Source organism: Rhinolophus sinicus, chromosome 8 (assembly GCF_057876585.1).
Source record: "Rhinolophus sinicus isolate RSI-liver-muscle chromosome 8, RSI-T2T, whole genome shotgun sequence".
NCBI classification, from domain to species: domain Eukaryota; kingdom Metazoa; phylum Chordata; class Mammalia; order Chiroptera; family Rhinolophidae; genus Rhinolophus; species Rhinolophus sinicus.
Window position 1 is genome coordinate 1462191 of NC_142508.1, and position 10614 is coordinate 1472804.

The 10614-nt window shown below is 55.9% G+C and overlaps 1 long non-coding RNA gene across 1 annotated transcript in view; it reads left to right on the plus strand.

The window, feature by feature from the left end:
- Window positions 1-9944, plus strand: part of LOC141567545 (uncharacterized) — a 43188-nt gene extending 33244 nt beyond the window's left edge. Inside the window, exon 9 of the long non-coding RNA XR_012490271.2 lies at window positions 65-9944. This is a non-coding gene — a long non-coding RNA (uncharacterized LOC141567545). The remainder of the gene's footprint in view (window positions 1-64) is intronic.
- The last annotated feature ends 670 nt before the right edge of the window (window positions 9945-10614 follow it).

Sequence of the window (10614 nt, forward strand, 5' to 3'; positions counted from 1 at the left end):
CCACCACGGTCAGGGGCTCCCCGGGCTGCCCTGTGCTCACGTCTGTGATATTCCCCCTTCCCAGACGGAGCGTCCCAAGGACGGCCCCGGTGTCTGGGGCAGAGGTTACTCGCTCAGCGCTGGCCGAGGACACCGAGGAGTGAATGAGCCCTGGATGAGAGAAGGCACCACGAGAAACAGGCCTCCTGTGTGCCCATGTACGGGGCAGACACGTTTATTGCTAAGGTGGAGAGAGGGGTGCTAAGCATTGAGAAGAAAAATCGCCCCAAGCTTAGAATGGCAGGGCGGGGTCTCGGGGTCTCAGGTCTGAGCTTTCCACCCAGTGCAGTCGGCCGCCTGGAGCTGTCCGTGGTGTGGCGTCTCCGGCCTCCACACCTGCCTGCTGAGGCCTAACCGGCCAGCACTTTAACAAAACTTGCAGGTGAGGTCCGAGCACATTACACCCCGAGGAAGGCCGTGTTGTGAACCTGCGTGGCCCAGAGAATACCGAATACCTGTGGTAAAACCCTGTTACCATCAATTCCAAGGGGCAAAGCGATAAGCCGTCCTGAAGTGGGGAAAGTAGCACAGCCTGGCAGCCTGAAACTGGGTCGCCTTTGCAGGGACTCTGAGGTTTGAGAGCTGCGAGGAGGGGGAGCTAGACACAGAGGAACGGCTCTGGGCCACGTCGTGACTATGGCTCCCCGTGGACAGCGGCTGTGAGAACCGGGGCTGTCTCCCCACTGGGCAGCCTGCAGCCCCAGCCAGAGCACAGCAGTTTGGAGGCCCCTGTCACAGAGCAGCATGCAGAGGCCTCACCGGACCCTGCGGAAGGCTGACGTCACCGCCTAACCTAGGACGACAGCGTGTAGCAGGAGCATGTTTGAAGGTAGTGACGCAGAGCTGCCAGGCCTGCTGCCACTGGGTCCGCGTCCACGAGTCCCCCGGCACGGGTGCCAGGCCAGCAGAGGAGCACGACTGTCACGTAGGGAGGACGAGAAGGCTGGAGTGGAGGGACTCCTAGGACAGGGCGGCTGTGGCTGCGCTGGGGCAGGTCGTCAGGGCGGCGGCCTGAAACGGCGGAGGCAGGAGTGACCAGTGCAAGGAAACAAGGCCTGGGAGTCAGGCGACCAGGGCCTGGCTGTCCTGCTCAGCCGCCACCAGCCAGGGAGGCCGAGGCCTCGGGGAGCAGCCCACGCAGCTGCCACCTAGAAGTGGGGTGAGCCGGGCCAGGAGCCTGTGGGGGAGGGGGCAGCCGGGGGGCGGGAGAGGGTGGCGATGCCACGCAGCCAGGAAAGCTGACCAGGGGAGCTGGGCATCAGTCCCCCACCTCGCTCAGGGCACTGGACTAGCTCTGGGGGTCTGGCCTCAGAGATGGACCTGTACTGAGCCCACTGCCCCACAGTAAAAGGCATGGCTGTCCCCACCCTGGATGCCATGGGCACACTTCCCCCCACGCCCCCACCCACCTCTGCCCCACCCCTGGGAGCAGTGCTAACTGGGAAGGCACCCAGCATCTTTCTCTTTGCAGCTTCAGGGTGTTTTCACATGTGGCGGGGGATGGAGGGGAACAGGTCCCGCCTCTGCAGTGAGGCGTCCACAGAAAGTCCCTACTGTGTGACAGCAAGCAAGAGCAGCTGCCAGATCTGTTCCCCATTCCCCCCAAACACACACACACACACACACCCGCAAACACCCCCACAGCACCATGGTGCTGCCCCAGCCCAGCCCCGCCCCAGCTCTCCCTAGAACGGGCTCAGGAACATCTGGCCACACACACAAATCAGAGAACCCAGATCCCAGATGACCACCCAGGACAAGCCCAGGACAAACCACCATGCATGCCCCAGAATAGCGGAAACCCTCAGGGCAACGCCCCATTGGTTTGTCTGAGAGGCTCGAATTACAACCCTGACCTGGCACAGTGCCCCCAGCTGCCAGGAAGGGGGACATGTGGTGTCATGGAAGGAGCCCACACAGATACCAGCGCTCTCTGCAGGAGTCGAGGGGCAGGACACTGATCCCCAGGGACCCCGGAGGCAGGTGAGCGATGGTCTCAGCAAAAGGAAGCTTCCAGCTCGGCCTGAAGCCCGCCAGACCTGGGCCCTCACCACACGGTCACCCTTCACTAGTGACGCCACTCTGGGGGGCTCCCAGCCTCTGGGTGCCTCGGCCTCTGTCTATAAAATGGGCGCGATAAGGGGGGCCTCACAGGGCTCAGGTAAGGACTGAACGACATGAGGGGTGAGAACCGTGGAGGCGATGGCAGCTGCTGCAGTCATGTTGCACGATTAACGAAAAGGAGTGAGGAAGGGGACGTGATGGGTGGGCCTGAGCCCCCTTACACACGGGCCTGGGACCTGCCAGCAGCGATGTTCCAGAGCCTTCTCCCCAACATGGATCCATTAGCAAGCGCTAGAACCTGCCCTGGGAGAGGCCAGTGGGCCCAGGGTCTCTCTGACCTGGTTCCAGCTCTGATGACACCCTGTGGGCTCTGACACCACGGCCCCCATTTTCACACCTCTGAGAGCAAAAGGCTGAACCAAAACCACACATTCTGTAAGGCTCTTTCCTCCTCTAAGATTTTATAAAATTACAGCATTCTAATTATCTCCACCTTCTCTGAGAGCGGCAGGTGAGGGAGACCCGCCACGAATGCCTCAATACACCCTCAGAGCCTGTCTTAGAAGAACAAAGATAATTTAAACTGTTTAATAAGGAAAGAAAAACATAATGAGCTTGTATTGTTGATGCTCCCTTTCACCTTTTGCCAAGATCGACTTGAATTTGTGTGAAAGAAACATGTTGCTGATTGCATGAAATGTGCTGAAGCTGCTTTGTACTTAGCAGTCCCTTTATTGGATCAATTAAGAGCCGGAAACGTAAGAAAGAGTTGAAATGATAAGTCTCTGGAAGGGCCACCGGGGTCACTAAACCTGATTGACAGGAAGCGTCAGAACAGGGGTAATGAGGTGCCTCGAGTGGGTGGAACAGTAAACAGCTGTGAGAGCGCAGTGGGGTGACATGAACCGGCGCTGGTTATGTGGACGGACATGGATTTTAAGTAAAAGTCATCACTGCTGAACTGTCACCTTGTCTCCTTCCCTCCCCCACCTGCTGTGCTCTCCTGAGGACCCAAGTCACCAACTCCCCAAACACCCATAGGACTTGGCTGACATACGTCACCCTGGGTGCCATGGAGGGGCCAAGAGGGACAGCAGCCCCCACAAGACACAGGCCTCCCAGGAACCCAGCTGCATCCAGGAGGACGTGAGACACATCCGGATGGGCACGTTTCTGAGGCAGCGCGGTGCCAGCGGGTCATAAGGGGATGGGCCGACAGAACCTTAACTAACCAGCAGCCAGGACACGGGTGCCCGAGATGGGGCTGAGGGGGGCTCGCGGGCTGGGTGATCTCACCTCTTTAGGAAGAGAAGACGGGGTCGTGGAGAGGACAGAGGGTTCTCCAGGGTGGACGTGCTGGCAAGGACCCCACGGCACACTGGCCTGAACAAACGCCCAGCACCTCCGTCTGTCACTGCTGGGATCCTTTTCAGGTGAAGGCTACACACACACAGAGCAGAAAGGAAGAGTGTGGGCAGGAAATCGGGACAACGAAGTGGCAGACACTGCAAACTGAGCAGAACCAAACCTGTTCACAGGCACCCGAGGGCTTAACTAACATGCTTTCACTTCCCAGCAGGCAGCAGGCAGCACGTTGGTTCTGCCAACGTGACGTGGTGTATGTCGCTTGGGTTTGGTACCTTTGGTTGGTTGTAACATCCCCAGTTTTCTATGTGCTTTACAACGATTGCCCAGGGAGGGAGAAGTCAGGACTTTCCAGCATTTGGCTCCTTCCTTCCGTCTGGCTCATGAATCGCTGCTCAAACCCAAGTGTCAGCTTTGCTACAGTTAGAGCACAAAGTGTTTGGGCACAACATACCCATGAAAGACAGATGCCAGGTGTCACGGGGATTTTCGTGGTGTCACAGGCTTCAGAGCTGGGACTTGGGCAATTACTGAGTCCAGTTAGAGCTGGAATCCAGGGGTACCTGTGGCCACTCTCGCTGCTACAAGTGACCGACACCCGACACAAAGGCAGTTTATCGACTGTGATTGAAAAGTGGGGACATTCTGGCTTCTGGCCTGGCTGGGTCTCTGGGCTCCAACTGGTGCAACATCTCTGGGTCCGGGGCTGGGCTTCTGCAGCTCCACACTGAGGCCCGCCTGGCCCAGTGGCACCACTGTCATCTCCCTTCCTGCAGGAACAGGGAAGAACGTCTCCACTCTGGTCCCTTGGGCGGAAGTTGAGGGACTTCTCAGAAGCCCCCGCAATGGGCTCCTTGCTCCTGGCTGTGGGACGTGGCCACATGGCACCCACCACTGGGACCCTCCACTGTCCTCTGGAGGTGGGGTACAGCCAGTCCCTCCCAGACCCTCACAATGCAAACTCTGGGTTCTGTTGCACAGAGAAGGAGGCACTGAACCCCCAAAGTGTTCAAAACAGCTGAGGGCTTGCTACTGGGGCTAGCACAACATTCAGACTAATCATTTTCATTTTGGGTCACTTCTCCCCCCCTTCTCCTCACCACCTTACAAATCAGGGGAAGGAGGAAATCACGCCGTGGAGACTGCCCTGGGTCCTGAGGGAGCAGGAAGCCAGCCCCGGCCACTTGGTCCCATCTAAGATAAACTTTGTGCCAGCTCCAAAACTCTATAAAGCGAGGTGGTAAGGAGCACACTGTCTGTTGTGAGGGTGCCCACCTGAGCCCAGCAAATACACAGCTGGCTTCACAGGGACCCCAGGAGCCTCAAATGTCATCATCAAGGCAGGAATGGAAGCCAGAATACTCCAACCAGAAAGCCTTGTGTTTTTAGACATGAAACTGCCATTGCATCTGGAATCAGAGCATCAGGAAATGAAAATTACCCTAAGACTTTACCCGCATGAAACAAAAGACACTTGGGGAAGAGTCACTGCCATTCTTGTTGGAAGGATTAAAAGGAAAGAGAATCAAGTGAACTGAGTAACGCAGAGGGGTTCTTGGAGGTGGGAGAACTGAAGCCTGGTGTTCAGAAAAGAACTAGACGAGGGGACAGTAGGACAGCAATGATTTATTCCTAGAAAATAAGAATATTAAAAAAATACTAGCATGTGAGCGGGGACCGCGCCCTGGAGGTGTTAGAGAATTTGCAAGGAAGAAAGGTCTTCCTTTGTTTTCCTCTGAAACAATGAAGATAAAGTCTCAGAGCTCCCACCAGCTGAACGGACGAATGGATGGATACACGTCCCCGCCGTCTCTGCAGGAAACCAGGCTCCAAACCCAACAAGATATCTAATTAAACCAGCATGTGTTAAGGATAGTTTATCGTTTAAAATCTTCTCAAAACTACCTTCACAGACGCTGACCACTAGGAGCGCACGTGGCTGGGAGTCGGGCGTGTGTGTCTCCACAGGGGGCCGTGCCTGCCCAGGTAAAGAAAGGTGTGCCCAAGGCCAGGTGTGCACCTTACTCAGTGCAATTTCCTCTGGCGTTTCCTAGCTTATTCTATTTCACTTCTTGCAGAAGATCTGGTCAAGACCTACCAAATCGAATGCAAAGCCCACTGAGGGTTCACAGCCCAGTTTTAAAAGCTGGGCTACAAAGATGCAGAAAAGGAAAGTAGCGGCTCCTTGGGGGAGAGTGACAGGTGGTGAGACTCACACCAGTGTGACAGTCTTTGCTGTGTCCCCTTCTCAACTCCTGCCTCATCTCCGCTGGGCGGGCTGGGGGTGGGCGGCTGCCGAGAAGGAACGTGGGTAGGAGCCTGCTGCGTGGATGGTCGTGACCCTGCAAATCCACAGAATGGCCCACGTGCGCCCTGTCCTGGGCGGGGGTTAGCACCCCCCACCCTCACTGTGTGTCCACGTCCAGGTGCATCATGTGTCCAGAACGGAAAGCTGGACACTGCACACCGGGGCCCCTCAGGGCTCCCGGTCATCCCGGAGGGCAGGTGCTGTGCACATGCGACAGGAGCAAACTCTGAGGCTGTGATGAGCCAGCTAACTCCCTCAAGGGCACCCACCCTGTGCAGCCAATGCCGCTGGGCCCAGCCCCAGGGGGCAGGAGATGGGGCGCCGGGGAGAAGGACTGGCCGGCCAGGGCACAGCCTGAGCAAGGCGAGGCGTCTGTGGGACAGTGAGAGGTCCCCATTAGCCAGAGCCCGTCTGCTGGGGCCCGCACACAGTAGGTGCTCATCCAGCACCACTGCGTGAATGAGCAGGGTCTCCAGGGCAGAGAGACCTGGGAAGATGGGCAAGCTGTGTCCACTCAGCCCCCCGAGGCCCCCTGGCTTCCCATCTCGGGGTGAGCCGGGAGCCGTCTCCCTCGCCTGTCTGCCCACACCCACCTCCCTGCGCCCACCGCCCGGTGGCTGCATCTCCGGCCTTTGAAGCTGAGGTGGGGGCCCTGCAGGCCTCGGGGTGGGGGGGGTTCCGCCTTCAAAGGCCTGCACCCGGGATTTCCCGGGAGAGAGAGGCCCAGAGGCAGGGGAGTGCTGCCGGGGAACTCCAGGGAGCCGAGCGGTCCTGAGAGGGGGTTCCCCGGCACAGTGAGGCTTGCTCAGTCACCAGGGGCCAGCCAGCCGGGGCCCCGCACCAGGCCAGTGCCTCACAGAGCTGCCCCAAGGAGATGCCGCCTGGGGGTGAGGTGTGAGACTGGACGGGCCACTGCCTCCTCACCTCGATTGTGCAGGCACTCACTCACTCACGGAGCGGGCCTTCCTGCTCTGGTCCTGGCCGCCCGAGCCTCCTGACAGCTTCCTCTCCAGACCTCACTCCAGCTCTCATCCACCTGCGGCAACGTCACCTTCAGGATTTAGTCTGTCAGGTGCCCCTCGGGCTCTCATTCTTCGTGCCCCTGCCAGCCTTCAGGAGTTGGTCACCTGCATTGTCGCAGGTGCAGCCCCACCTGCCTGTGGCTGTGGCTTCACTTCTGTCCTCAGATGCCTTCTGTGAGCCCAGGCTCACCACCATGTGTGGGGTCAGCACCCTGGCAGGGCCCCCTCCGCTGGGCGATGCAGGGGGCGGAGGGTACCAGGCAGTCGTGACGGGCAGGGGCTCAGAGGGGCACCAGGTGACCGCTGCAGGGGTGCCAGGCACACAGGTCCAGGGAACAGACCCGTGCAGTCCTGAAATCACAGGGGCCTTGCAGATGGGAAGGACACTGTCATCTTAAATAAGCGGTGTCCTCTCTCCTCTGAAATTCCCAGGAACTCGGCCACCAGATAATAACTGGAACCTTCCAGCTTGCAGCTGGTGGACGGCAGACGGCACCTGGAAGCTGAAGGCCTGGTTTCTAGCCTGTGCTTTTCTCACCACCAGCACGCACATCTTTGGGAAGGGGTGTTTCGCGTGGCCCATGGCTGCATGCGGCCTTATGGCGCCCAGACTGTCAAAAGCTCCAGAAGAAAACAGTTTTCAAAAACTGGAAGAACGGTCCTGAGGCAGGAGTGTCCAGTGGCAACGGTCTGTCCCCTGCCAGCCTCCCAGTTACCTGTGACAGCACCTCCTGGGAATGTCCTCTGTCCCCCCACAGCCTCCAAATCCCTCTGCACCGCCCCCCACAGCCCCTGCCTGCAGGCTTAGTGTCTGTCTGTCTGTCCTGATCACCACCGTCAAAGCCAGGCCCTTTGTCACCACACCAGCACCCACACAGTAACTCGCCTGCTCCAGGCGCTCAGCACAGCTTGGAAGAAGTGAGATGGGGGCTGTGCTGTCTCTGTGTCGGGAGAACTCATAGCAGGTCCTCAGCCCTCGCTCTGGGAAGAGTGGGGGCCACGCTACATGCACCATCTCGTTACGGCACTGCTGTCCCCACTTTGCAGTAAGGACACTGGGGCCCCCAGGCACTCCTCGGCTCAGCCACAGGCTCCCACAGCCCTTAGCGACGCACAGAACACCTAAAATCAAGGTGGCCGTCAGCCCAGCCACGGGCAAGCCATCAGATGTGAGCTTTGTGGGTATTTCTGTTCATGTCCTCAATGTTTGACTGTATAGGAAGACACAAGTGACTGTGGATCCCCAACACAATGACATGTGGCTACAGCGAGTGGTGTTCACTTATCATTTTAAAAACTAAAACCCCAGTGTTGAGAAGGGTGGGAGAAGTGGGTGCCCTCACACACTGCCAACAGAAGTAAAAATGATTATCCACACTCTGGACGCCAGCTGACAATATGTACAAAATACTTAAAATGTTCATATACAGCAGCTCAGCAATTCCACCTGGAGGAGCTTATCCAGAGCCTAAGGGACAGTCACAGTTACGATGGCAAAGACGGTCACTGGAGACCGTCCGTAACAGGCACTGAAACACCTTTTAATAAACCACAGTGGGAAACTGGGTAGGTGACTTACCACACAGCCGGCTATGAAACACTAAGAAGGCATTTAGATGACCTAGAACACTTGACAATATGAAACATATAAGTCATAAAACGAAATTTAAAAATATGATCTCGTTTACAAATAAAATTCCTATCGTGTGTATAAGCCAAAAAAAAGATGGAGAAGCGTTAAAAGCATGTTCTTTAGTCATGGGTTACAGGTTGATTTTATTTTGTTATTTGATTGCTATAAGTCAAATTTAATTTTCTAACTTTTCTACAGTGAAACTGCTTGACTTTTATCTATCCTCCATCCATCCGTCCATCCATCCGTCCATCCATCCATCCATCCATCCATCCATCCATCCAACCGTCCATCCATCCGTCCATCCATCCGTCCATGCAATAAACCTGCTATATGGGGAGATGTTGGTCAAGGGGTACAAAGTTTAATTATGAAGATGGATAAGTTCTGGGATCTAATATACATCAGTGTGGCTCGCGTGAAAATACTGTGCTGTGCACTTGAAATCTGCTAAGAGGGTGGAGCTTAATTGTTACTACCACACAAAAAAAGAAAGAAGGAAGGAAGGAAGGAAGGAAGGAAGGAAGGAAGGAAGGAAGGAAGGAAGGAAGGAAGGAAGGAAGGGAGGTGTATGGGGGGCTGTTTGCATCACCGCACACAAGCCGAGCGGCCCCTCTCCTGCTGCCACATGTGTCCCATGTACTTCTCGTTAAGGCTGTGAATTTAAGGCAGTTTCTGCTTTTTCAAGCATTTATTGCAGTCATGGCTCAAACGTCATCAAAAGCAACCCATTTTCTTATCAAGCTAAGGCAAATCCTTAACTTCATGTTTGCATAACAAGAGGAAGCTCATTTTACAACAATTTGCTGCTCATGGTGTAACCCGGACACTTCAACGTCTCAAAGTCTGAGTCTGTAGGGAAAGCCATTCCTTTACTCGGCCAGGAGATGACAAAGTGACCACAAGCTAGAGCCACCAAACGTCACTGGATCCCCAGGTCAGCTCAGACTGGAGAAGTTCAACTGGGGGCCAACTGTGACGTGACCCAATTCTCTGTCACACCCACCTGAGCGAGGGACCCCTGCCTGACGAGGCAAGAAGAGAGGACCAGTCACAAGTAGCACCAGAACTGAGGACGGTACAGTGAGGAACGACTTGTTCGAATGAAAAACCAGCTCTTTATTTGAAAGCATTTTGATTCCTGATTAAACATTTTACTTTTCTCCCAGGAGCCACAATGGGGGGTGATTAAAAAATTACAAGTAGTAAGACTGTGTTTACTGCACAACGTCCCGTGATTCAATAACAGTGGGGATGCATGTGTAACGCGTGTGCTGCGGTCCGCCTGAGTGAAGAGAACGTTGCTCCATTTCTGACAAGAGGAGGACGAGAGGGGTGTAGAAAGTGACAGGGACAATATCAAAGTCCCGTGTTTGATGTGATGTGACTTAAAATGTGATTCACTGAGTTTTCTCCCAGATGGTAGACTTGTGGGGTTTCTTCCACCTCCTTTTTACTCTATGTTCTGACCATTATAATGAGCTGGCATTAAATGTGTAATTTTTAAAATGTACCTTAAAATCATGTCATTCGTTCAGTGGATGAGGGTGCAGCTGTCAGTAACTTAACCCATGAGACGTACAGAGAGTCACACTAGATACAGTCATGGTCCCCTGAAGACCCAGACGTGTCCTGTGGCCAGTGTGTGACCCGGGTGATGGGGGGCCAGCCCCTTTCCAGCACAGCAGGAAGCTGTGCAGGCGGTGGCCGTGGCCTACAGGTCACCTGTCACCTCGGGGGGAAGCCAGTCTCAGAAGGACATGCCCCTTGTGACAACTGCTGTGCACTCTGGAAGCGTGCGAGGGCTACTGCTGACCCTCCCGGCCCTGAAGGAGGGGCAGAATGGCAGAAGTGTCAGCTCCGTGAGTGCAGGGAGCTTCCTACCTACTGAGAAGCCAACACACAGCCCCCCCCAGGTGACCCAGGGCTCCCCGGTGAGGACAGCAGTGGGCTAGTCATAGTCAAGTCATAGCTTCCTCTTCTGAGCTCTGTCTGCCTGTTCCATCTGCCACTCGCCACCAACCGGCCTCCCATATGTACAGTCCAACCCCAGCCCCAGGAGGCAGCACGCAAATCACACAGCTCATTCCCGGTGCGATGCCCAGAGCCTTAAACATGAACAGTCTCTAGTGACGGTCTGAGGCTAATGTCCTGTGGTCACTGTGCTCAACTCGCTGTGGGGC